At 39.5% G+C, this 26,093-nt stretch overlaps 1 protein-coding gene across 1 annotated transcript in view; it reads left to right on the top strand.

Moving 5' to 3' along the window:
* NRG3 (neuregulin 3) overlaps positions 1-26,093 on the top strand; it is a 923,439-nt gene that overhangs the window by 420,380 nt on the left and 476,966 nt on the right. The gene's annotated exons all lie outside the window — the stretch shown is intronic.

Genomic DNA, 26,093 nt, shown 5'->3' with positions numbered 1-26,093 from the left:
TGAGTGCCTGGTTGTTATTGCAGGTCGTAACAAACTCGTCACAAGCTTGTATAGTGTTGAGCAAGCATTGTAGAGGCCTGTGACTTTAAGAGACTTGGTAGAAGTACTCACCAAAAACATCTAGTTTAAGTTCAGGAGGAGTGGTCACAGAACAATTGCTAAAAAGGTCTTTGTTGTTTCAACATCTTGGCCTATATCTCTACCTTAGCTTGCCCCTTTGTCTGATAGCAAACAGGGACTTTACAAGTATACTGCATTTCTAAGAAGCTAGTGTCCAAAGTTTTGCATCATAAGACTTGCCTATTAGTCACGTGAGATGGCTATGTAAGGTTCAGCATGTAGTTACTAAATGGAGTCATTATAATGAACCACAGTGTTGATCTGGTATTGTTAGTTGCATTATTAAAACATAAATCAGATACAACACTAGATGCAGAAGATGGTGAGTGAAATTATTCTCAGAAGACCAGCCTATTTGATGTAACAGAGAAAAGATACATAGGTACTTTAGCTTGAATTCCTATACTCACTTCCAGTCATAATTATTGCACCTTCTTTATGGCCTGGAGTATAATGACAATCAGATGGTTATCTTCAGCTGACAGTTTGGAAAGACATATGTGAATGTTTTCAAGCTTGTTGAGAAAAGGTATGTTTGTTTGTGTGTCGGTGTGGTTGATTTTACAAACTGCATTCTGTTTAGACCCCCCAACCCCTGGGTTATGAGATGTTGACCCAACAGTATGAACATTTCTAGATTTTGAAGCAAACACCTCTGAGTCCCTTCAAAACCTTACTAAGGCAAGGGAATAGACGTTGATCCTAATCAGAATGGATGGGAGTGTCTCAAAGCTCTCTCATTTTTGCTGTTTCAAGTTTTGTCTTACCTTGTAGTTCAGACTTGTGATGTCACTTGGCTGAACTACTGTTGTGAGAAACTACAGGGACTCTGGGAATTATAAGATTTATCTGGAGACAATATTTAAATGCATTTCAGCAAAGAAGACAAAAATATGTTGCCCTTTTGCCTCCTTTCCCCTCCCCCCCCACAAAAAAATCCCTGATGATAGTCTGTATTTTGAAAACTCTGACAGATTCATTCCACAGTAGTCAATTTCCATACAGTAAATACATTATGATAATCTGTTCCTTACTGCAGAAACTCTTCCCTTATTTCTCCCCTGAATGTATTGTTCAGTACCATCTAGGACAGAGTCATGTTAAAATGCATCTTTTGCGAGCTCTGCTTTTATAAAAACAATGGGACAAAAGTAGAAGGATTACTTTAAATATCTAAACATTTGCATCCTTCCTCATTATGTTAGTTCTTCTTGAAATCATATTCTTAACTTTAACTTAAGACCAACTGAGAAAAATCTAAAGTTCAGGTTTAAATGTGCACTTTCAATATAAAGAAAAAGTTTGACAAAGCTAAAATGTTAATATTTCAAAATTAAATCTTTTGGGAATAAATTAAACAGAAACCTCACTGGGTTAGGAATCGATTGGTTACAGAATAATGCTTACATCCATGAATCCTTCCCAGTGTAATCCTTACCCACTGCTGGAGGTAAAGGACACATTTCCAGTTTCAGACAAGCTTTACACTTTTGTAATTTATTGCATTGTATGGGTTTTAGATTAAAGAGAGATCAGAACCAGGCTCAGTTTTCTAGATTAGAGATAAAACTGAGATTCTGGCCATTTTTAGTTGCTATTCCTCCCTTGGCCTTTCTTGCAAGGATAGGTTTGTTACCAGTTGTGTCCCAGCCTGATTTCAATAGGAGTATTATAGCTGAATGAAAATCAGAATTTCCATCTCATGGGAAATTCCCATATTTCAACCTTTTGTTTTCATCCCAATTTTGGACAAAAAGTGAAATAACAATATTTTTTCAAGGAAAGTAAAATTCAGAGTAATTACAGTTTGAAAATGGCGATTTTTAAAATATTTTTAATTGAAAGAAAAGGTTTTTGATTCCTGAATCAAAATATTTCTTTCCAAGTCAGTTCAACATTTAATTTGCTCGTAAGATACTGTGATTCCTCATGGGGGTTGTACTTTAGCTGCCTTATGCTCTTGTAACCCCTTATGGTCCGGACTACCTGGCCAGACTACTCCTAATATAAAATCATTGGATTGGAAAATTCCCAACCAGCTTTAATAAGTATCTGTTCTGCCCATGTCAGTTCCTGCTGCAGTGATAATTGTATATGGTATTATTGTCAGTTAATTTAAGTAAGCAGGCAGCAGGATTTAAATGGATCTTTTATTTAAGCACACTCATAAAAGGTAAGCACACACCCCATAATCTTACTTTGTCTCCACTCCTTCCCTGAGCTGCTCCTACCATTCTCAATTATGTGTTGGATCCATGTACATAGTTAGCGTTATAGACAACAGATTAGATATTTTTCATTTCTTGCCCAAGGAAATAAATACATTGGAGCTACAGTAAGCAAAATAGTTAGGCAGGAATGGACCAAAAGTGACCTTTTCCCCCCCTATATAATACTTCCTTTTGCTCCCCCCCATCCCTCAGATTAGCAAAAGGAAGCAGGGACCGAGTTGTCATTAGGGTGACCAGACAGCAAGTGTGAAAAATCGGGACGGGGGTGGAGGGTAATAGGAGCCTATATAAGAAAAAGACCCAAAAATCGGGACTGTCCCTATATAATCGGGACATCTGGTCACCCTAGTTGTCATCCCTCCTCCCACAAATATGTTTAAAGACATGTCTAGGTAATTCAATATTAAAGTCCCTCCTACATCCAGGTTTAGGCTGAGGGACCAAGGGTAGGGGAAGGAACTAGTACTTTTTTGTAATGCTTCCTCTTCTCATAGCATCTGTATTCCTTCAGTTATAGGGAGCAGGAGCAGGCATCAGGGGTTTGAAAAGCTTCTGATTACACCATACATGTCAGCTACCCCAACTCTGGCAGTAGTAACTTCAGTTAGATTACTTTTTAAACACTGCTTTTCTCTTCATTCTCCCTACTTCCTTTCCTTATGGTATCTTTCTCCAGATAATTGGTGGGCATTTAAAGGCAGAGTTGTTATCCCTGCTCAGGTGAGCAACTCTTGTAGACTTCAAAGAAGGTGCTTTCTGTTAAAGAACGAAGTGGGGCTGTTGGCTTCTTTAGGCGTGTCTACGTGGGGATATTTAGGAAAGTTAAGACAAATCAACTAAATGTGGTAAATCAAGGTGCATAATTAAAGCACATTACCACCTGTGTGGATGCTTTCATTCAGCAGTAAAGCTTCCTTAGTTCACTGTAACTTTATCCTCCAAGACCATTTTACTCCTGAAGGAGATCATCCACACACGGGTTTAATGTGAATTGACTTCTCACCTTTAGTCATTTTGCCTTAGCTTTCCTGAGTATCCCCATGCAGAAAATCCCCCTTTTATTCCCACCCCAATTGCCTCGAAACACAAGTAGGTAGAAAGGGACAAGAAAAGGAAAGAAGGTTGTGCAAACGTGGGCAGCACCCCAGATTGGGATATAGTATAGTGATAAAGGTTGACAAAGGATATTAGTAGCTCTAGTATGTGAGTTCTTTGGGAGATAATTGCATGGATTCTATGTAGAGATGGGCCAAACCTAAATTCCTGGGTCTGAATGCCCCTCAAATATTGGGAGGTTCAAAATTCAGGCCTGAATTCTAGAAATAGCTCCTATCTTTAAAACAGGCCAAACAAAAACCTGTATATGGGCCCCAAATCCAGGCCTGGATCTCAATTTTGTGGCATGGTACCATTTCTATTTGAAATCCTCTTCAGCAAAGATGAATGCAAGTTTCATTTAGACTATTTTATAATCTTACTGCAAATTTATCAATTGCTTGTTTTTTCTATTTATTAAATTCCATTTAAATTTGACTGGTATATGCATATTGATGCTAAATTATATTGCACATGTGTGTAATGCTACAGCAGAGCTCTTAGGCCTGGTCTACACTGGGGGGGGGCAGGGTTCGAACTAAGGTACACAAGTGAACTCGAACTACCTTAGTTCGAACTACTTACCCGTCCTGACGGCGCGGGATCGAAGTCCGCGGCTCCCCCATCGACTCCGCCACCGCCGTTCGCGGTGGTGGAGTTCCGGAGTCAATGGGAGTGCGTTCGGAGTTCGATATATCGTGTCTAGATGAGAGGCGATATATCGAACTCCGAGAAGTCGATCGCTACCCACCGACCCGGGCGGGTAGTATGGACGTACCCTTAGTAAAAGAGCACTGTAAAATGCACCAATAACAAATATTCTGGAAGGCAATTCTCTTAAGCATCCATGACATTAATACTGTATCTTCAGTTTTAAAAAGGAAGGATGTCATGCTGTTAGAATTGCTTTTGTGTGAAAATAAAAATAAATTGATGACATGCATAAAACAAACAATATATGTAGAAAATGGTGAAGGGAATTTGCCCCCCCCCAAAAAAAATCACCATGCTTTTTGCGTTGTAAATTTCCTGTGTCCCTCTTCATTGCTGCTTCCAACCTACTAGCTTTAGTTGGATCTTCCTTTTTTACAGTTATGTTGTCTCTGTAGTGGTGAATGGCTGAAAGTGAAAACTCATAATACTTATTAATGGATTTTAAAGCCAGGAAGGACCATTATGATCATAACACAGGCCATAGAATTTCACCCAGTGAGTGAAATACTGAGACCCTAATGTTCTGCTGTTCTTTGCTTGAAAGCTTTGGTGTGTGAGATCGTTTAAGTTACAAAACATTGCTTCTTGCAGCAGCATCATTTTTTGCTGTGCATATGCGCTGCATGGTGTATATAATTCCAGCATACCTTTTCTTTGTAAATTGTTCACTTTCAGGAAGGCTAGTAATGGAAATAGAAAGTTGTCTCCATCTGATGGATGTTCAGTGGTCTATGTAAAATGAGCTTAGTTGTCAATAGGCTGGTAAGGCTGCCAATATCACAATAGCAATACTGCAGTTTGCACCATGAATTGGCAGTCTCAGCAAAGAGGCCAAGCACTGAATGGAATTGGAAAGTCAACTACTCTCTGTGCATTTAGTAGTGGTCTTCCTAGCAGTGGTCTTCCTAGACAGTTTTCATTTAAAAAATGAACACTTTTTCTCTGAAAATTTTCAGTTTGCTTGGTGAAAACTGGAAAAGAAAAACCAGTTTTCAGTTTGACTAAAATACAGACATTTTCTGCAACAGGAAAGAAATATGCCAACAAAAGCTATTATAATCATTACATAAAGCACCTTTGTACTTTCTCCCAAGCTGTCCCACACCCTTCGAAAGCATTCCCCATAAACATCTACACAGATATCTCATTATCCACCTTCTACCTACCATGATGCCTACAAAACACTTACCAGTTAAACTGTTGCTGTGCAAAGACCACTGCTTATCATGCTAAGCAATATTCTCTAATTATTCACTTGGACTTCCCCATCTGTCTATAGCTTTATTGTCTTTTCTCTGATACTTAGATTGTACGTTTATTGGTGCAGGGGATCATGTTTTTGGTCTGTGTTTTTAACAGTGCCAAGCACAAACGGGGTCTTGGTCCATGACTGGGGCTCCCTAGGTGCTACAGTAATACAACTATTAAATGATAGGGAACATTTAACAGAGAGAAACAATTTTTTGCATATCGTTCAAAATGTATTTTTGATGATGATATCCTGATACTTTAAAATTCCATTTGTCCCAATGAACAGGTTATCCTGCTGTGCACTTCCTCAGAATAACATTAGCAAATAACTAAAACACCTTATTTTTCTCTGGAGAAGTGAAAATGTTAAGACTCCAGGTCTTTTTGCATAAATTAAAACAAAAACAGCTACAAGTAGATGGAAGGAAAGTAAGTGGAGGAAGGAAATGTCTTCTCCTATTAACTTCACCGTAATCTTTTAGGTACATTGGTGTGTGATCCCATATGATTAGAGTTCTGTCCAAAAAGGTATTTTACATATAAAAGCTGGTAGATTAATCTACAGGGATTTTTAGAAAGTGATGGATGCTACAGATACATCCCACATCTAGTGTTTCCTAAGAAGAAGGTCCATGAACAAAGGACCTCTTACCTGTGTTTTAAATCTGGACACAGGATAGAGTGAATGCAGAAACATTTCCATCAAACACAAGTTCCTGAACTGAAATCTGAACTTTTAAGGTTATAAATGAGGGCCACAAGTAAATATTCAGACTGTGTTTTACATCACACAGTATACTGTAGGCATACAATGACAGACATCATGGTCCATATCTTGCTCTTTATTTTCATGTGAAAGAACCATTCACATAAAAGAAAAAATCTGCAAGTGGATTGATGGCAAGATAAGCTGTAGCCCTATTAAAATGTAAAGCATGTCAAAAAATTCCTATACTACAAAGTTATCAATGATTCTTTTGTTCAAATGGGTGGTATGATAAAATGCATGTTAGCTTTGATTTGATTTGGTTTCATCAACCTGTCCTTTTAGGACTCCTGCCAAGATATTTTAAGTAATATGTTTGTGTGTGTGTATTTAAAGGTCTGAACAATATCACAATCAAGGTGATTTAAATTACTTCCATTTAGTATCAGGAAATCTCTTTGAAAGCTAGATTTCAACTGATTCAAAATGCTGCTCTTAAAATCTCATAATCATTTATTGAATCATTAAATGTCTGTTGCTTATTAATGATACTCATATTATGGAAGAAGCACTGATACCATTGGGTATTAAATATAATGCATGGTCCCAAATTGATTATTAAACTTTTTAAATTAATCACACATTCTGCTAGAGAAAGAAATGAATATGAACAAGTCTTGGGAATAAAATATAGACTATCGAGACTAGACTATTCAGTCTAGAATTGACTTGTAGTTCATATTTTCATTTCTATAGCTACTGTCGTCATCATTATCCAGGGTGAAAAAAAGGTTAAGGACCCAATTTTGCAATCAGATCCATAGAACAGAATTTTACTCCTGCAGCAAGTCCCCTTGAAATCAGTGAGAATCTTCTCAAGTACAAAGATCTACCTATGGAGATCTGATCACAGGGAATGTGGGAAGCATTCGTTTGTCTTTTTAAAAACTCACAAAGAAGTTTCTCTTCAGGTTTCATTCAGACTCCAAATAATTCTAACTTTTTTTTTTAAGCAGTTCACCTATTCCTAACAGGAAAACTAACGTAACAGTAGTATTTTTCACTCTTATCCTCTGAGAGGCATTATATAAGCTCTTATGAACAGGGACGTCTCTAGGGATTTTGCCGCCTCAAGCACGGCAGGCAGGCTGTCTCCGGCGGCGTGCCTGTGGAGGGTCCGCTGGTCCTGCGGCTTCAACGGAACTCCCTCAGGCATGCCTGCGGGAGGTCCTCCGAAGCCGCGGGACTGGCAGTCCTCGCCTGAGGGAGGTCCACCGAAGCTGCGGGACCAGCGGACCCTCCGCAGGCAAACCGCCGGAGGCAGCCTGCCTGCCGCCCCTGCTTGTGAAGGTAAGTACTTAGATGGTATAAAGTGAACTTCAGCCTGAGGTTACCCCTTGAGAATTCTCCACTGGGTAAGCTAAAGCTAATTCCCTGCAGCTTGAATGTGGGCTGGAGATAGGCAGCTGAGAACCAGGGAGCACCCTTTCAGACCTTTGCACTCTGTACCCAAGCCAGGGCCACCGAGGGGGGGGGGGAAGTGGGGCAATTTGCCCCGGGCCCCACAGGGGCCCCGCAAGCCCTGGCCAAGCGGCGGTCCAGGTCTTCGGTGGCATTTCAGCGGTGGGGGGGCCTTCAGTGCTGCCAAAGATGCGGAGCAACTGAAAGGACCCCCACCACCGAAATGCCACTGAAGACCCGGACTGCTGCTGGGTGAGTACAAGCGCCGCAGCTGCCTCGCTTTACCCCAGGCCCCCTAAATCCTCTGGGCAGCCCTGACCCAAGCAGAGCAGTGGAAACTTGACCCCTGAGGCAGGGGCAGCTCTAGGAATTTTGCGGCCCGAAGCACGGCAGGCAGGACCCTCCGCAGTCATGCCTGCGGGAGGTCCGCCGAAGCCCTGGGACCAGCGGACCCTCCGCAGGCAAGCCGCCGAAGGCAGCCTCCCTGTGCCGGCAGAGCGCCCCCCGCGGCTTGCCGCCCCAGTCACATGCTTGGCGTGCTGGGGCCTGGAGCCGCCCCTGCCCTGAGGCTTAGCAAAGTGAAATGCCTTGCACAAAGTCATACAGCATGTTTGGTAGGAGAAGAGATTTATTTAAATTACACAGGAATGTATCCCCTTTACTACAAATGAATATCACTCTGTGACTATTATTTTTCATTGTCTAGTGTATCGTGGTATAATAGGTTTCTTCTCACCCCATCCACGATGTTGAAAGGGCAGAATAAAGGGAAAAAGCACATACTTCTGAAGATGCACAATAGACATTTGTTGAAATCAGAAAAATGTACCCACAAGGACAAAATATTAGACTACTGATGATAGGCCTGAAAGTTTTATATTTAGACCCGATGAAACTTGTGTGCACTCTAAATCTTCAGTGACCTTTTGGGATAGCTTTTAATGTTTGTGAATGATGTAGAGAACAATTATTGAGGAGAAGGTATAGAATAAATCAGGTTTCACAGTTCACTTCCAATTCTCAAAAGTTAGATCAAAACACTACTCACATTTTGATGTGGAAACCAAATGCTCTTTTTATTTTATTTCCCCACAGCCTGAATAAATAGTTAAAAAACAAAAAGTGATCACTTTGTTCTTATTTGCTACTAAACAAGGTACTTGTTTGAAGAATGGTTTTATTAAAATTACCCACTTTATTCTAAAAGAATCATATGTCTAATCTAAGACTTCATTGGAAATCCGAGGAAAGGGTATAATGGGTATAAACTAGGCATTGTGAGGCTATGCAGTCAGGCCAGGTCATTAGAACAGTGCTCAAAAACAGGTACCAAGGGTCGAATCCGGACATAGAATCGGGACCAGGCTGAATGCAGCATGGAACCAGGCTCTGAGGACAGCCTGTTGGTCAGAATTGGGGTCAGAGTCTGTAGACAAGCCAAAAAAGGGTCATAGTCTGGAAGCACACAGAAGGTTGAGGTTGGGTTAGAGTCAGTCCAAGAGAGGTGGGTCAGGAAGCAGGAACAGGGCTGGAGCAGAGTGAGACTAGGACGTGGCAAGGCTGGGGCAGGAGGGCAGGCTGGAAGCTAGAGAGTCAGCAGGAGGGTTCCCAGCTGAATGGTACTGTTGCACACACTAACTTGTGGCTCTGGTGAGGTCAGTGAAATACCTGTTCTTGGGGGTCCTCTGCCCCATGCTCTGCCCAGCGATTAGCCTCAGTAGCATACCTGAGAGATGAGTCACGGCAGGCTGTGTGGAAGGGGTGAGTCATAGCTGTATGATCAGCCCTGGTCCAGATGCAGGTTTGGCTCACAGGCATGAATACATTTAGGCTGGAAATTAAAGAAAGGTTTTTGACCACCAGAGGAGTATGGTTTTGGAACAGCATCCCAATAGGAGCAGTGGAGGCAAATAGCCTAACTACTTTTAAGGTGGAATTTGATATATTTATGAAAGTGATTATGTGATGGAGTTGCCTGTAATAGTGAGGATTGGGCTCAGTAGCCCAGGAGGTCCCCACAGGCCTGTGTGTCTATGAAAATTACTTCACTGAAGGTACATTTGTACAGTGCCCCCTACACACATCAAATCTGAGATTGTTGGACACTATTGCAATACAAATAATAATGACAATACAGCACTTTTCTTCTCATAATATTCTAGAGGTAATTCCAGCCTAATGATAATTCATGCATCCAGAATGGCAAAATTATCATGACACTGAGGTCACATTGTAGGTTAGATGATGGATATAAAAGAAATCATTTACAAAGTGCAGTACATGACTTTCAACTCCTAATGCTAGTCTAGAAGTTCTTTTCTGGCTGTTCAAGGTTATTCAAATCCAATCTGAGATATTAGTGAAAATCAATAAATTTACTTTTGCAATCATGTATTTTTTTAATTTTTATTCTGAAGAGTTAGGAGGAATTCAGTCAGAATTAATGAGTTATGAGATTGGTCTGCACACGCAACTCCAGATTACTCCAGTGGAAGTTTTATGTAGGAGGTGTAATCCATCCCTGTGCAGAGAGGTCACATTAACGCCTATGCTTTCCTTAAATCCCACTTATGTCTTGGTTTGAAAATTTAAGTGGAACCTAAATGGTTTATAGGTCTTATGTTTATGCTCTGCATGAGATGGAATATTTAACCTATACTGTTTTTTCAGGTGCAGGCCCTACATTGAGAAATACAATTTCTCTAAATCCAGGTCTTCAATTTGAAAGATTTTACAGAATTCCACAGATAGATTAAGGCAGTTGCCTTTAAACTAGAAAAGGGCCTTTGATTTGGCATTGCAGTGTTCTTAGATGTTTTTACTTTGTGTGTGTGTGTGTGTGTGTGTGTGTGTGTGTAGCATTAATCTTTTGAAGGGGGGATCAAACAAAGAATATGTGTATTTATATACAAAACACAAAAAGGACAATACACATGTAACCCTTCTGCCCGTCAGAGTTGGCAGCAACAAGGGCCGGGTTCAGTATATAAGGGTTCCATTTCAATAACACAATGCAAAACCATCTTCAGCCCCCACCCAGTGACCTGGGAAAATTACATACCACCCCCTAGATGCCTCTTAGAGACAATACTTCCCCTCTCACAAGCACAGAGTCTGAGTGTAGCAAAAGCCTTTTAATAAAGGAGGGAAACAATGTGGCATTATGTTGGGGAAATACCACAAACAGGATTCATAACACAAAACATGAGCAAAAGACCCACCCCCAAGTAATTTGGGCGGTGTCCTTTCCCCCTCAGGGTCTTAAATGCAGCAACCCAAAAGTTACCCAACTCATAGTTGCTGTCCTTGGTCATGCAGCCCCAGAGTTCAGAAGGTCATCTGCAGAGTTCACCTCCCAGTCTGGGTGGAATGGGGGAGGTATTCAGGCACCTTACACTCTCCGCTGCTCAGGCCCTTGATGGCTGATTGCCATGCCTCTCTGTGAGGTTCTGCTCCAGTCCTCTCCGTTAGCTGTCCCACCAGCCACCCAGCTGGCTGCACCTCTCCTCTAGCTGTCCTGCTGTCTTCAGGCTCCCCCCCACCCACACCCCCACACACTTAACATAGCTCTCAGTGATTTCAGCTGTTAGTAGGGGAGCCACACAGCAGGTGCATCTGGATAGTCTTCTTGCATCAGAACCACCAGCCCAGAGTAGGTCTAATAGTTAGACCTAGGTATCAGTGATTTCAGCTCCACAGCATATAACAAGACTCTTACTTGAGTCTAAATTAGCTCTGTTATTACACAGTGGAGAGAGGAAGGGGCCATACTGCCAGGTACAAATATCTGTCCCTGTCCTCTCTCAATTCACTGGGCTTTGGCACTCATGTCCCTTGCCTAGCAAGTGCTGCTTAGTTGAGGGTGAGTCCCTCAGTCATAAAATGCCAAGTACAGTTCTACTGTCCTTGATTCACATAACCAGGATAACAATGCTTTAGTACTCCTGCCCTAATAACAAAGAGACTGGGGATCCCACAGCAGCCAAAGTGACCATTTGAGCAAGCAGTCCCATCATGCTAGGCAAGGTGGATGTGCCCATGCAAAAGAAATCAGCCCCTGAAGTGCTTTTCCACAGCTCACCACCAGATGTCAGGGGAGAGCTCATTCTGACTCTGCTTACACACAGAAAAGGGTAAGAAACAAGCAAACAAAAAGTATCAACCTATCAATTGTTAGCGGATCACATATCCACCAAAAATGGATGGGAATTGCTGCATTCTTCAGTTTGATTTGATGAGGTAACAAACATTAATTCAGAGGTCAATGTGGTGAAAGCTGGTATTGCTAGTTAGACTAATTTTGGAAGTGCAACGCTAGCTCAGGGACCCGCCAATTTGATGTTGCTTTTTTGTGTGTGCATGTGTGCGCGCACAGTTACTGATACTAATACAGGATGTTTCCTTAGCAACAAAAGGTAGTCCTGTCTCCAAGACTTTTTTTCCTCTCAAAAGACATCTGAGGTTCTCAGTTCTATTAGTAATATGTGATTTAAAAGCAAACAAACTACAAATAGTAGCAATTTCATCAGGCAAAAAGATAGTTCTCTTGGAATGAAAGGTTACTGAATTTCCAGCTGACATGGCATGAAAAAGATATGTTGCTAGATGCCGTGTTGAAAGAGTGATATATTGCAGTGAGAGTAGACAAGCAACTGAGCATTTTATAAGATAAATTATGTGAAGTCTGACATCTCAACTGGGTAACTTTTCCAGGCCCGGTGGGATTTTTCTCAGTTTTAATTGAGCATGCTGTAAATCATAGAATCGTAGACTATCAGAGTTGGAAGGGACCTCAGGAGGTCATCTAGTCCAACCCCCTGCTCATGTATTTGTAACAAAGTTATCCATATTGAAGGTCTTGTGGATGAAAACCTCTCTTATGATCTAAGCAAAGTATATTTTGTTATGGAGGCACTGTAAAGGTTACACTGCAAATTACAGTTAAAGGAATAATATTCTTCTATTTCACATTGTTGATCTGAATTTCATCTCCAAATTTGTCCCAATATCTGGGCAACTAATTTTTCAATACAACTTTTGGTTAAAATATTAGTTTACTAGCTTTTGCAGAGGAAACATCTCACTTTGATTAGAATCCTCTAGCTAAATAACCACAATCCCTGCACTGTCCAAACAAATACTCATAACACCTCAGATACAGGCCACTTTTAAATTTTTAGGTAACAGAGTTATTCCTCATAACTGGAGTGGTCCCTGCCAAGAAAAATGGTTGAATCTTTGAAGTCCCATTTCTGAGACAACAGGGGCAGCTCTTTGTAGTGAAGCACAGAGCTTTGAATGTCTGACAGCTCGAGCTTCAATTCTCTCTCTCTCTCTTGTCCCATCATAACCTGTCTCAGCCCTGTTGATTTAAAAAAAAATGAAGAGGTCAGGAGCTGAGATGTGGGGGAGGAAGTCCAAATTCTCAGGAGGCCTAAAGCTTGCAGCTCTGCTATAAGACAGCAACCCCACTGAGGAGAACCTGGTTTGTTAGAACTGGGGCTCAACCGAAGCAATATGAATAAATCTATCCAATTAGCTCTGTGCTGCAAGGATTGAGGGATGAGGTGGGAGGTAGGGTAAGGGAAGAGGCATGTACATTGGCAGTGAGGCTAGAGAGCAGAGCTGGAGAACTGGGGTGCCCAGTACTGCTGTACAGACCTGGTCTTCCCCAAAATGTGTATCATTGTTTGCTTGTGCCACACTCCTGTAACCCCATTCCAACTGGAAATCATATTTCTATAAAAACAAACAAAGAAGGGGGAAAAATCAGTTTGGCATGTGGGTTAGTGGAAAGGATGAAAGAGAGGCCATGAGAATGCCAACATAGGCCAGGGAATTGGGGTCTGCAGTGGGGCTGGGGTCATAGGATCAGCTGGGACCTCTGCATTTCAGCCCAGCTCCTGACATCTTCTGGTCTCCTTTTGTTCGCGTTCCACTTATTATTTCCTCCTGTTCCCATACATCTCCAATCTCTCCACAAACTTGCTTATGTCCCTTTTTGTGAACCAGTGAAGAAGCTGCATCTGGAGCAGAGTTGGTAGCTAAAATTCCTGAGGCATCTTCAGCAGCAACGTCTCCCCTCACCCCCCCCCCCCTCCACCTTTTCTCCTCTCACGGTATTGCAGCCCCTATTACTGGGAGACAGCAGGAAAAAGGGAATCTTGGCACTCAAATGGCTATGTAGCAGATTCACCAGCTCCATAGTGGAGGCAGCTCAATCATTAATCACTGAAACATACAGGCATATGCCTGTAAGTTGGAGCTGAAGAGTTCTTTTTGCATAGAGAATGGGAGGAGGAAGCAGTTGTGACTGAGAAAGGAATTTGAGTGGTTTGCTTTAGGCTGTTGAACTTTCTACCATTTATGTTTTGGGCTATACAGTCTGCTAACCTTAACTCTAAGTTAGCAAATTTCTTTGTGTGGGCATGTAATGGTTTGCAGTGATAAATATGATATGCCATTCAATTTCATTTCAGTTCACTTTTTTGACAAATGGGATATATTTTTGATTTATTACATCAATTCTTTTAAAATTTTATTTGGTTTTCAATATATGAAAATTAGTGAGATTTTTCAGACATAAAAATATTGTTTCTCATATCAAGTGAGCTCAAACCTGTGATAATTAATAGTGATGGGTGTGTGATTTTATTTTTTTACATAAATACAGCAGCATAAGGTTAGAGAAAAGGTTACATGCTATCTGGTGATCATTATGAAGGGTTTTTTCCCCCAAAACGTTTCTGTGAAAAAGTGGTGTGTAGCCATGTGTGGCAGGCTGAATTAGTGGTAGATGCAACTAGAGTTTTTGGTTTTCTATAGTATTTAATTATTAAATGAATATTGCAGAGTTTTTAGAAAAAAAAAATTATCCAGCCAGCATGTCATGGTGAAACCTTAGCACAGATTCCCTGTGTACCTATATGTATATTTACACAATGACTATAAAATGATGCATTAAGATCATCTGTTTTATGAGCATGAGTGTGATTGATAGCATTTTATAAGTAATATGAAGCATTGTTCTCTTCTTGCCCCTCCCTACCCAAAAGTCATTCTCAAGACAGGGATTTGAATGTTGATTTCTGCCAGAAGCTGATGATGTATGTCTTGGGAGAGAAGAACAGTGTCTAAACTTCAGTACGAAAAAAACCCAATCTATGATAGATTTTTATTTTAGGTACTTTTATATCCACCATTATCATAGTATCTGAGCATGTTACAATCTTTAATGGAGTTACCTTCATAACACCCCAGCGAGGTACATTTTACAGGTGAGGAACTGAGAGCACAAAGATTCAAACCAGATTAAGTGTCAACTAATTTAGGGTGCCTACCTTGTGACACCTAGGGCCTAATTTTTCAGAATACTTAAGATTTTTATAGCAATGTATTTGTTCAAAGCACAGCTCCAGTTGACTTCAGCTGCAGTTGCTCAACGCTTATGCAAATCTGACCCCAAGTGTCTCATGTTTAGGAACACGAGGAATACATAATTAGGGGAGCTTGTCTTCACTGCAAAGTTAACTCAAAGTTTAATTAGTGTTCCCCTAACTTAAATGCTGTCCACATTTAAAAAAAAACACAACAAAAAGCACCCTTAAAAACACATGTGATGGTGTTATTAACTCACATTGTCCTGCCTGTCAGAGAGAATAGGCTAAAGCTTGAGTTAGCACAACTTATCAGCTGTGAACACAACCACTCTGTAGTGTGGATGCAGGCTAGCTCTACGTGAGTTCCACTAGTCCTCCAATGCCTTCCCACAATTCCCCGCACAAAGGAGAGACAAGTACTCCTACTGGGAAAGAATGAATAGCATGGCTCAGTGTATTCCAGTGCAAAACACCTTGAGATATTCCCCCAGAAGTCTTAACACCACAGACAAATGAGCATAGCATCAGTGTAGACACAAAGGCTTGAGTGTTATTTCTCAATGTGATTGTTCTCGTTCAAACTAGGCTAATCCATTTATAACTGTAGGTTGATGGGCAGGCTTAGGGGAATTGTCTATTTTTACAATTGCCTTTTTAAAGTGTGTGAAAGGAAAACCTAGAGCAAAGGACAGGATTTCCTTTTGGTTGAATGAGTTTACAAATCAACATAAGTTTAGAAAATAATGATTTACCAAGCCAATAAATATGTGAACACTTGAGAGTGTCCAAATGGTAAACTTTTGGTATATGGACACAGACAAAAATCATTGTGCAATTAAGGAAATTATGTATAAGGAATGTTGGACATAAATTCCTGCTGCTACTTTTGTGCTAAATCACTTATGTATCCACATGACTTGCTAGCCATAAAATAGCGCAAAAGGCATTACAACTTTGCCTAACTGTATTTCCCAGGGTCTGTATAATTTTTAACTTGTTTAGGACAATGGCCCATCTATTTTATAAATCATTTGTGTTTCTTGCAATAGCTTTCAAGCTAAGAGCACTAAATCATTTTATATTACTGAACAGTGAAAGAATGTAGCATTACAGCTGTGCTGGCAGAACATGTATCAATGAGATATTGATCTAGCCATGATAAAGAAAAGTCAAGCTGAATGGACTCAAAACTAAGAGTGTTATCTCCATACTGCAGTGTTTGTTCAAGTAATACACATTCCTGGAAAAATAGTAGTATGCCTTTTTATTCTCTCTCTTATCTTTACATAAAGTCTTTTTGACAGTACTGACCATTTTACACATCTGGTATGATGGCTATTGGTGGACCTTTTAGGACTGACAGAAAAAACAAAACAAAAAAAACAAAAAACAAAAAAACGTATGAGCCTGCCTGCCTAAAAATCAGATAGAATTAAAATACTTCATTAATTACCATTGACAGTGCAGAATTCAGCCTTGTGTATTACAACCTTGAATTACAGCTGTGAAATCCTGTCCCCATTGAAGTCAATAGTAAAATTGTCATTAACTTCAATACGATTTCACTCTGTTTCTGTAGGGAGACCTGTTTTTTTTTTACATCCCTGTAGTAACAAATACCCATGAGATTCAAAGTTATGGTGATTCCTGCCATGTAAACACAGTGTGATATTTTGGTTGCTTTCACTAACTCACAGAAGACCTAGTAGAGTATTGTATCAAATTTGCTGTGAAGACAGCAGTAAAGATAATGTAGGTGTGGGATTGTGGGTTTGCTTCATTTTGTTGGTTCCCTTTGTAAATTCTACAATAGCATCTGTTCTTCCCGCTCCCCCAACATGCTGTCTGTGCCAATGTTTGTGTGACATGAATACACAGAGGTTGAAGAAAACCCCTCAGACAGAAAACAAATCATTGAAGGAAGTATAATGCAAATGCTTAGAAATTTACAGACACTGACAATAGGTTGGGTTTGTAAAACCATACAGTATTTTGCAGATCGCTTTTTTTTAGAATGGAAGTCTGGGGACAAGAAAAACAATAGGAATAAATGGCTCTTGTAAAAGATGAGTTAGGTGTAAACTTATGGCAAACAAATATTCACTTAAAACAGGTGAAGACAACTAATCTGTCCAAAAATACCATACATTAATATATAATGTCTGATTAAAGAAAGCCCAGGAAATAGAACACAGCTATGAATAAGAATAAATCTGTGTTCTTTTGAAATGTAGGGAATATGATTAACTCTGTGTTTTTTCTTTTAAATAGGGAATATTTCCTCTCAAAGAAATGTGTTGTTGATGTAACTGACAAACTGTCTTTCAGATATTTAATGAGAAACATCTTGCTTTAAAGGTAAAAGCCACCATCTGATAGAGGTGAACTAAAAGGCCAAGTGAAGCCACCTGCTGCCAATTTTAAAGAACGTGTTGTTATAGTAAACTGAGAAGGACATCCTTGAGAGCACTGTATCTATAATCAAATGAGCTAAGTTATACATTGCAAGGCATCACTGCCTTGTTTGCTTTGTTTCTAAGACGGTAAAGTTATTCAGCTCTCTTCATGGCTACTGAAATGTAATTACTACTTCAACTCTTACTGAATTTGTCAGCTAGCATATTGAATGGACATTCATAATTGGTAACTATAGCTTATTGATTTTTTTATAAGTAGGAAAAGTCGATGCTGAGTATTTTCTGGGATATTTATCAAAAAATGCATTCCTGAGATTAATCTCCTAGCAGGCCAGTAGATTCTCATGATGTTTGAATTGAGAAAAATGCTTTTGTCTGGAGGCAAACATAGTGACCAAAAGAGGCAGAACACTTCCAGTTCTCAGAGATGTCAAGCATGTTTTAAGTTGAAGATCAGGTTCAATTTGGATGACAAATGATAATACTAATATTTATCCTTTAGAGAGCTTTTTATCCATGGAGCTTAAAGTGATCTACCAAGCAGGTCAAGTATCATTGCTCTACTTTAGAGGTGGGGAAGCTAAGATATAGAGAGGTTAAGGGAGATTTTCAAAGGCACAAATGAGTTAGACGCGCAACCAATTTCTCAAGTTCTCTTTTATGCATTTTGCAAAATGTCTCCCAAGTGACTTGCCTGACATTACACAATGATTCTGGCCTGATTGGACCCTGGAAGAGCAGAAACACATGGAAACGATTGAGAGTGAGGATTGGAATAGCCAGATTTTTTCATAACTTTATCTGAAATGGTTCACCATTTCCTAATGTTGAGGTCCTGTTGATTTTACTGGGTAAAACTCCAGGACAGGTACTGAAATCAAGAACCAGCAGAAAAGTCCATGAAGTGCAAATTCTAATTTGGAGACCATTTGAGGATATCTTTTTTTTTTTAACATTATCATAGTTCTACTGCACAGAACAGCATATATTTTTAAATGTGTAGATATCAATACATAAAGTACATTTTAAAGTATTCAATCATACTACTGGGAAAATGAATATAGAAATCTCCTTAGCAATCTTAAGAATATCCCTTTTTCTGAGACATCAGACAAGCGTGATATAGAGTTTTGACATTGATGCCTATTAGGCTTATTTTAAATATTTTGAATTGTTTGTATTTTGTTTAGCACCATGTATACTATACCATCGTTTGCACTAGTATGTAAGCAATTTTTCAGCATTAGATTCCAAAACACGTAAGTGAAATGTGTTTTTAAAATGTTATTAAACATTAACTTACATTTTAAGTTTCAGTGATAAAAATATCAAAGTGAAGCATATTTTCATATTGGGTATCTTAAAGATCAATAAATTACACATATGGATAAGATGAATCCACTGGATTTAGAGTTTTCCAGGAAGTGTCACTAACCCATAGGATGTCCTGGAGTGCTGGATTTTATGGGGTTTGGATCACTGATTTAGCAGAGAGGTATAAAACTCTCACATGTCCGAGCATTGTTCCTCTGGTTTCTGCCTTGCTGCTGCCAGCTAGCAGTAGAGAGTGTGCTCACCTATTGCTGCTTGCCTCCCTGTCCAAAGGATAGTGGGATCCTGTTGTCATTCCAATTTTTTTCTTTCCAGTTTCCAGGTCTCCTCACCCATCCCTATAATATCTCCCTCCCTCTCTCTTATTTCCTTGCCAGCACATATACCTTCAGTTTCTTGATGCTTACACCCCCAAATGAAAGTCTAGCACTTCTCAGGAGTTCCAGTCCCATTACTTGTTTCATCATTCATCATTCATTCCATTATGGAAACTGTCTTCTCAGTTCTTAGAGACAAATCCACTATACTAGAGGAAAATTCTCCCAAGAACCATCAGAGCACAGATATCACATTTGGATAATCTTATTAGAGTGAGGTAAAACCAGAACAGAATCTTACACTAGTGGTGACATTTAGATATACAGAATAGTTTATAACTTAAGTATGATCTTCTCCAAAACTTCCAGTGTATTAATCCCAGCAACAGGTTTCTGTAGCACTAAGTAATCTTCTCCCAATCTGGTCAAATTTAACTACCATTCCTATGTACTCATCTCTCTGTACCCAAACAATAATTAGCACTCACTTTATGGACTTGCATTTTCCAATTCTCCATAGAGATCGCACAGTCATTCATGCTGACAGTTGAAATCCCTTAAATTGTATCTTCTGCAGTTTGCAGTCGAAGTTCCTCCCTCTGTAATATAGAAAGAGAAGCAGATGCATGCAGTATCTTTTATCTGTCTTTGAAAATAATACATTCATTAATCCTGTGCCATTATTATATTATTCTCACTCTAGTTAAAGACGTCTTAATCCATGTTTACCTGCATTTCATACATTTGAAATTAACATTTAGTCATCTAGGGCTACAATAATAAAATACATTCCAAATTGTAACTCAGCTTTTTCTTTCTGATTTAGGGCTAAGACCAGATTTTTAAGGTATTTAAGCACCTCGTTCCCTTTTAATGAATGGGAGTTAGGTGCCTATATGCTTTTGAAAATCCCACTTAATTGACCAGAGAATATTATGCTGTCATTTCTAGAAGTCTTCTTAGATCTTTTTGGTAGCTTATATGTTCATTAAGATTTAATGTTGAATACACACATCTGTGATTTGATAGTCAATTTCTAGCGGAAAGATTTGAAGCTACATTTAAACATTTTTAGAAGATATCAAAGAACACACACTGTCTTCAAATGCATGTGGCTATCATTGATTTCAAAATCCACTCTCAGAAGCTGGTAAGAAATACAAAGAGAAAAAAGAGCAAAGCAAGAATAGATACAATAAGTGGGTAGGAAAAGAATAAATGTTTACTAGGCTCAGTGTAGGGAATATTTTTAGCGACACCATTTAAGGGACAAAGCAAAGCCAAAGAATTATAGGACTGGAAAGGATCTCGATAAGTCATCTGGTCCAGTTCCCTGCAGTGAGACAGGACTAAGTATTACCTTAGACCATACCTGAAAGATGTTTGTCTAACATGTTCTTAAAAACCTCCAATGATGGAGATTCTACAACCTTCCTAGGTAGATTGTTCCAGTGTTTAACTACCCTTACAATTAGGATTTTTTTTCCTAATGTCAATTCTAAATCTTCCTCGTTGCAGTTTAAGCCCTTTACTTCTTATGCTGTCTTCAGTAGTTAAGCAGAACAATTTATCATCTTTCTCTTTATAACAACCTTTTACATACTTGAAGATGGTTATGTTGCCCCTCAATCATCTCTTTTCCAAATTCATTTTTTTTTCAATCTTTCCTGGTAGGTTGTTTCCTAGACCTTTAATTATTTGTGTTGCTTTCCTCTGGACATTTTCCAGTTTGTCCAAATCTTTTCCGAAGTTCTGTGCCCAGAACTAGACACAGTAGTCCAGATGAGATCTTATCAGTGCTGTGTAGAGTGGAAGAATTACTTCTCGTGTTTTGCTTAAACACTCCTGGTAATATATCCCAGAATGTTAGAATTTTTTGCAACAGTATTTCATTGTTGACCTATATTTTAGTTTACAATCCACTATATCTCGTGAATTCTTTTCTGAGGTACTCCTTCCTAGGCAGTCATTTCCCACTTTGTATTTGTGCAATTGATTATTCCTTTCTAAGTGTAGTACTTTGCATTTTTGTCCCTATTGAATTTCATCCTATTTTAATTCAGAACATTTCTCCAGCTGGTCAAGATAATTTTGAATTTTTATCCTGTCCTCCAAAGTGCTTACAACCCCTCCCAGCTTGGTATCATCTGCAAACTTTATAAATGTATTCTCTATGCCATTATTCAAACCATTTATGAAGATATTGAATAGACCCAGAACAGATCCCTGCAGGACACCACTTGATATGTCCTTCCAATTCAGTTGTGAGCCATTGATTACACTATGAGTACTTTTTTCCAGCCAGTTGTGCACCCCCCTTATAGTAGGTTCGCCTAGGCTTTATTTCTCTAATTTGTTTGTGAGAAGGTCATATGAGACAGTATCAAAAGCCTTACTAAAGTCAACATGTGACATCTACTGCTTCAACCTACCCACAAGGCTTGTTACCCTGTCAAAGAAGGATGCGTGAGGCTGTTTTTGGCATGATTTGTTCTTGAAACGTGCCTAGTGAGTGTTACTTATCACTTAATTTTCTTCTAGGTGCTTACAAATTGATTTTGTTTGATTATTTGCTCTGTTGTCTTTCTGGGTACCAGAGTTAAATTGACTGGTCTATAATTCCCTGGGTTGTCCTTATTCCTCTTTATAGATACTATATTTGTCCTTTTCTAGTTTTCTGGTATCTCTCCACAAGTTCTAAAAGATAATTGCTAATGGCTAAGAGATCTCTTCTCCCAATCCCTTAAGTATGCTGGGATGAATATTATCAGGCCCTGCTGACTTGAAGTCACCTGACTTGTCTAAGTAATTCTTAACTTGTTCTTTTCCTATTTGAGCCTCAGATCTTACCTCATTTACTCTGATGTTAACTATGTTATCCTCCAGTCACTGTTAACCTTTTTGGTAAAATCTAAAACAAAAAAGTCATTTAACACTTCTGCTATTGCTGCATTTTCTGTTATTGTCTTTCCCTCTTCCTTTAGTAATAGGCCTACCCTTCCCCTGGTCTTCTTGCTTGTCATGTATTTGTAAAGTGCTTTCTTGTTACTCTTTATATCCCTAGCTAGTTTAATCTTGATTTTGTGCCTTGGCCTTACTGATACTGTTCCCACATGTTTGTGTATGTGGATGAGTATTTGTTTGTTTTTCATCCTTTGTAATTTGACCTAGTTTCCACATCTTTTTTGAGTTTCAGATCATTGAAGATGTCTTGTTTTAAGCCAGAGAGGTCTCTTAGTGTCCTTCCTATCTTTCCTATACATGGATATAATTTGCACTTAGTAGTGTCTTCTACAAAAACTGCTAACTGTCCTGAAGTCTCCCCCGACATAGACTTGCTTCCCATGGGATCTTACCTGCCGATTCTCTGATTTTGCTAAAGTCTGCCTTCTTGGTGTCATTGTCTTTATTATGTTGGTTTTCCTCCTAGTTTTCCTTACAAAAATGAGCTCTAGCATATCATGATTACATTCACTCAGGCTGTCTTCCACCATATTCTCAGCTAGTTCCTCCCTGTTTGTAAGATTCAAATCCAGAATAACCTCTACCCTGGACACTTTCTCCACCTTTTGTAGTAACAAGTTGTTGACAATACACTCCAAGAATTTGTTGGATAACGTGTGCCCGACTGCATTATTTTCCCAATGGATGTCTGGGTAGTTGGAAGTCCCCACCAAATCATGTGTTTTGGATGATTTTGCTAGTTGTTTATAAAAAGTCTCATCCACCTCTTCTTCCTGGTTAGGCAATCCATGACAGACCCCTACCGTGACATCACCCTTGTTTTTTACTCCTTTTATCCTTATCTAGAGACTTTCAAAAGGGCTGTCTCCCACTTCTATCTCAACCCCAGTGCAAGTGTAAACATCTTTGATATATAAGGCAACACCTTCTTCCTTTTTTCCCAGGCTGTCCTTCCTGAACTAGCTGTACCCTTCTATATCAATATCCCAGTCATGTGCTATGATGCCAAGTATATCATGATTATGATTATTCACTAGTATTTCTAGATCTTCCTCTTTATTCCACATACTTCTTGCGTGAGTATATAAACATCTACAATTTTTATTAGATTTCCTCTCTATATTATTTCATCTCCATTCAAGAAATTGTTAGCAGCTGTGCAAAATTCCAAGGATAGTAGACTGTGCTAGTGATCTTTTGTGGTACTTTCTTCAGAACTGAAAATGTAGAAAAAATATATCCCATAGATTTGTAATTCCCAAAGAGTGGGTCTGCATAAATGGGTCACAAGAAAAACTAAAAATCCCTTTTGTGCAACAATGACAACCACAGCTTTTCTATGACAGGTTCTTTTGGCTATAGCCAAAACAAGAGCATCATAAGAGCAAACAGAAAACTGTTGCCTTGCAATGTGATTGATAAATTCTGAAGATGGTGTTTGAATGCTTGATCCTGCAAAATGCTGAGTACTCCTGCCTCTGACTCTCAGTGGCTTTGGATTGCAGTTGAGGGGTACTCAGCTCTTTGAAGGATCAAGCTCTCTATATATACTGAGCCACCTAGTCTCTGAGGTTAGTGCACAGTGGAATATTCCTGAATGAGAAAAAAATGTCTGAGATAGCAGTGATGTATGCAACATATTCCTTTAAACCAGACTTCATGAATTTTAGATAAAGTGCAAAGTTAAAGCCTTTCATTCCTCAAGCATGATGGATAACTATGTAAAATCAGCAAAGATAAAGTTGCCAATAAATCTTATAATAAGCTAAATTTTAGTCAGCAAGATATTCATATTCTTCTCTGGAGCAACCTTGTTCCATTTTCTTTCCTTGCTTTGCTTTATTTTGTCAAAACATATCTGAAAATATATGCTGTATATTGGGAAAATGGTATTCCTGAATGTTTCAGGTTACGGCTCTGGAACTGTCCCAAATTCTGCAGTTTGTGGACTTAACTAGTAAAACACCCTGGTTTCATAGGCACCCTGTGGTGGTATTGCATTGCTACTATGATGGAAAGTGGATCTGATTCTGCACTTGTTTCCAAATGTTTAGAATTTAAGGATAGGTGTTGAAGAATGATGGCATTGTTTTTTGAGAGAACTGTGAAAGAAAATATACATAAAAGCCTGGCTAATTTCTTGCCTTGTTAGCGATGCATTTTTATACTAATAAAAATAAGAAGAAGCAATACTAGTCCTAGGGACTGATCCAAAGCCTATTGAGATCACTGAGAGTTTTTCCATTGACTTCAAGTGGGCTTTGATTAGGCCCATTGAGAACAAAATGATTTATGTAACCTGGGTCTCGAGCACCCTCTGATCTATCTTATTTGATATTGGATGGTAGTGTTATTTTTTTCATATATTTCCATTGAGATGCACAATTTATTAAACAAATATGTAAGATATTATAGTGTTTGTGGGAGGAATATTACACCTCAAAGGCTTAAACTAATCTCTGACTATTAACGATCAGGATGAGACCCAACGTCTGCCTATTGTGGGCTTTTTTCACCTTGCTGTGAAGCATCTGATCTGGTAATTGCCTGACACAGAATACTGGAGTAGGTGGACCAGGAGTCTGATCCAGTCTGGCATTTTCTATGTGCTTAGATCCATAAGGTTTACACTTCATGGTTAAAAGATCATATAGCAAGGGACATCCATTTAGACACTAGAAAACATTTTTTTTTGTTTATGTGGCTAAAGAGTTACTAAAACACTCAGAGTCATGACCTGAGCTAATAGTTGGAGCAGGAGTCAACAGGCGGCTCAGATAGCAGAAGTCCAGAGTCCGAGACAGGCCAGAGGGCAAATCAGGAGTCAGGTGCGGGAGTCAGGTTACCAGGAGATCAGCAGCAGACAATAGGAGAAGGTTTTACAGGAGAAGCAGGGGAGGGTGGGCAGTGCAGCTCCTGCCTCTCCAGTGCTGAGAGGGCTGGCTGTGTGGCCCTAACCCGAGCTGTGGAGCCATGCCTGGCTGACTGGGAAGGCACAACCTCCCCCAGCCTTGATAACCACCACGCATGGGCTTTTGTCCTGCGGCGGGGTGGTGGAACTAGGGGCTTCTGCCCTGCGGCGGTGTGGTGGAACTAGGGACTTCTGCCCTGCGGCGGAGTATTGGAACTAGGGGCTTCTGCCCTGCGGTGGGGAGGTGGAACTTGGGGCAGAAGCTCCGCACCCTGGCAGGTGCCACCCTATGGGGCAGGTTGTGCATGTCTTGCAGCTCTCGAACTTCTAAGGATTATTGTATGTGGTTCGGAGGGTCAGTAAATTTTGCCACTCCTGCTACGAATATTTACATTTAATAATATGAATATTTACATATAATAATTGGGCCACACCATTTGCAGTGCATACACTGAACTCCATCCTTTCAAATACTTCTTTGTGTTCTGAAATAAACATATGTTCATCCCCACTGCTTTGAATCATTATCGATCAGGTGACCAGATGCCCCAATTTTATAGGGACAGTCCCGATTTTTGGGTCTTTTTCTTATATAGGCTACTATTACCCCCCACCCCGTCCCGATTTTTCACACTTGCTGTCTGATCATCCTAGTTATTGAGCATGGAAATGTCCTCTGGATTGGTGGTTGAAACATGAAGGGACATATGGATCTTTAACACATCTTGCCATGTAATATCTTGTGGTGCTGGCTATAACACTGCCATGTGAATGCTTGTTCTCACTTTCAGGTGATATTGTAAACAAGAAGCGGGCAGCATTATCACCTGCAAATGTAAACAAACTTGTTTACAAGAAGTAGGACTGAGTGGACTTGTGGGCTGTAAAGTTTTACATTTTATTTTTGAATGCAGTTATTTTTTGTACATAACTGTACATTTGTAAGTTCAACTTTAATGATAAAGAGATTGCACTGCAGTATTTGTAATGGGTGAATTGAAAATATATATATATATATATATTTACAGTGCAAATACTTGTAATTAAAAATAAACATAAAGTGAGCACTGTATAATTCTGTGTTGTAATTGAAATCAATATATTTGAAAATGTGGAAAACGTCCAAAATATTTTATAAATTCTTCTTCTTCTTCTTATTCACTCCCTGTGGAGCATAAGGCGCCAACCACTCTTC

This window comes from Mauremys reevesii, linkage group 7 (genome assembly GCF_016161935.1).
Source record: "Mauremys reevesii isolate NIE-2019 linkage group 7, ASM1616193v1, whole genome shotgun sequence".
In the NCBI taxonomy this organism is placed as follows: Eukaryota; Metazoa; Chordata; order Testudines; family Geoemydidae; genus Mauremys; species Mauremys reevesii.
Note: the sequence above shows the minus strand (reverse complement) of the source record. Positions and strands in the feature narration are given on the sequence as shown.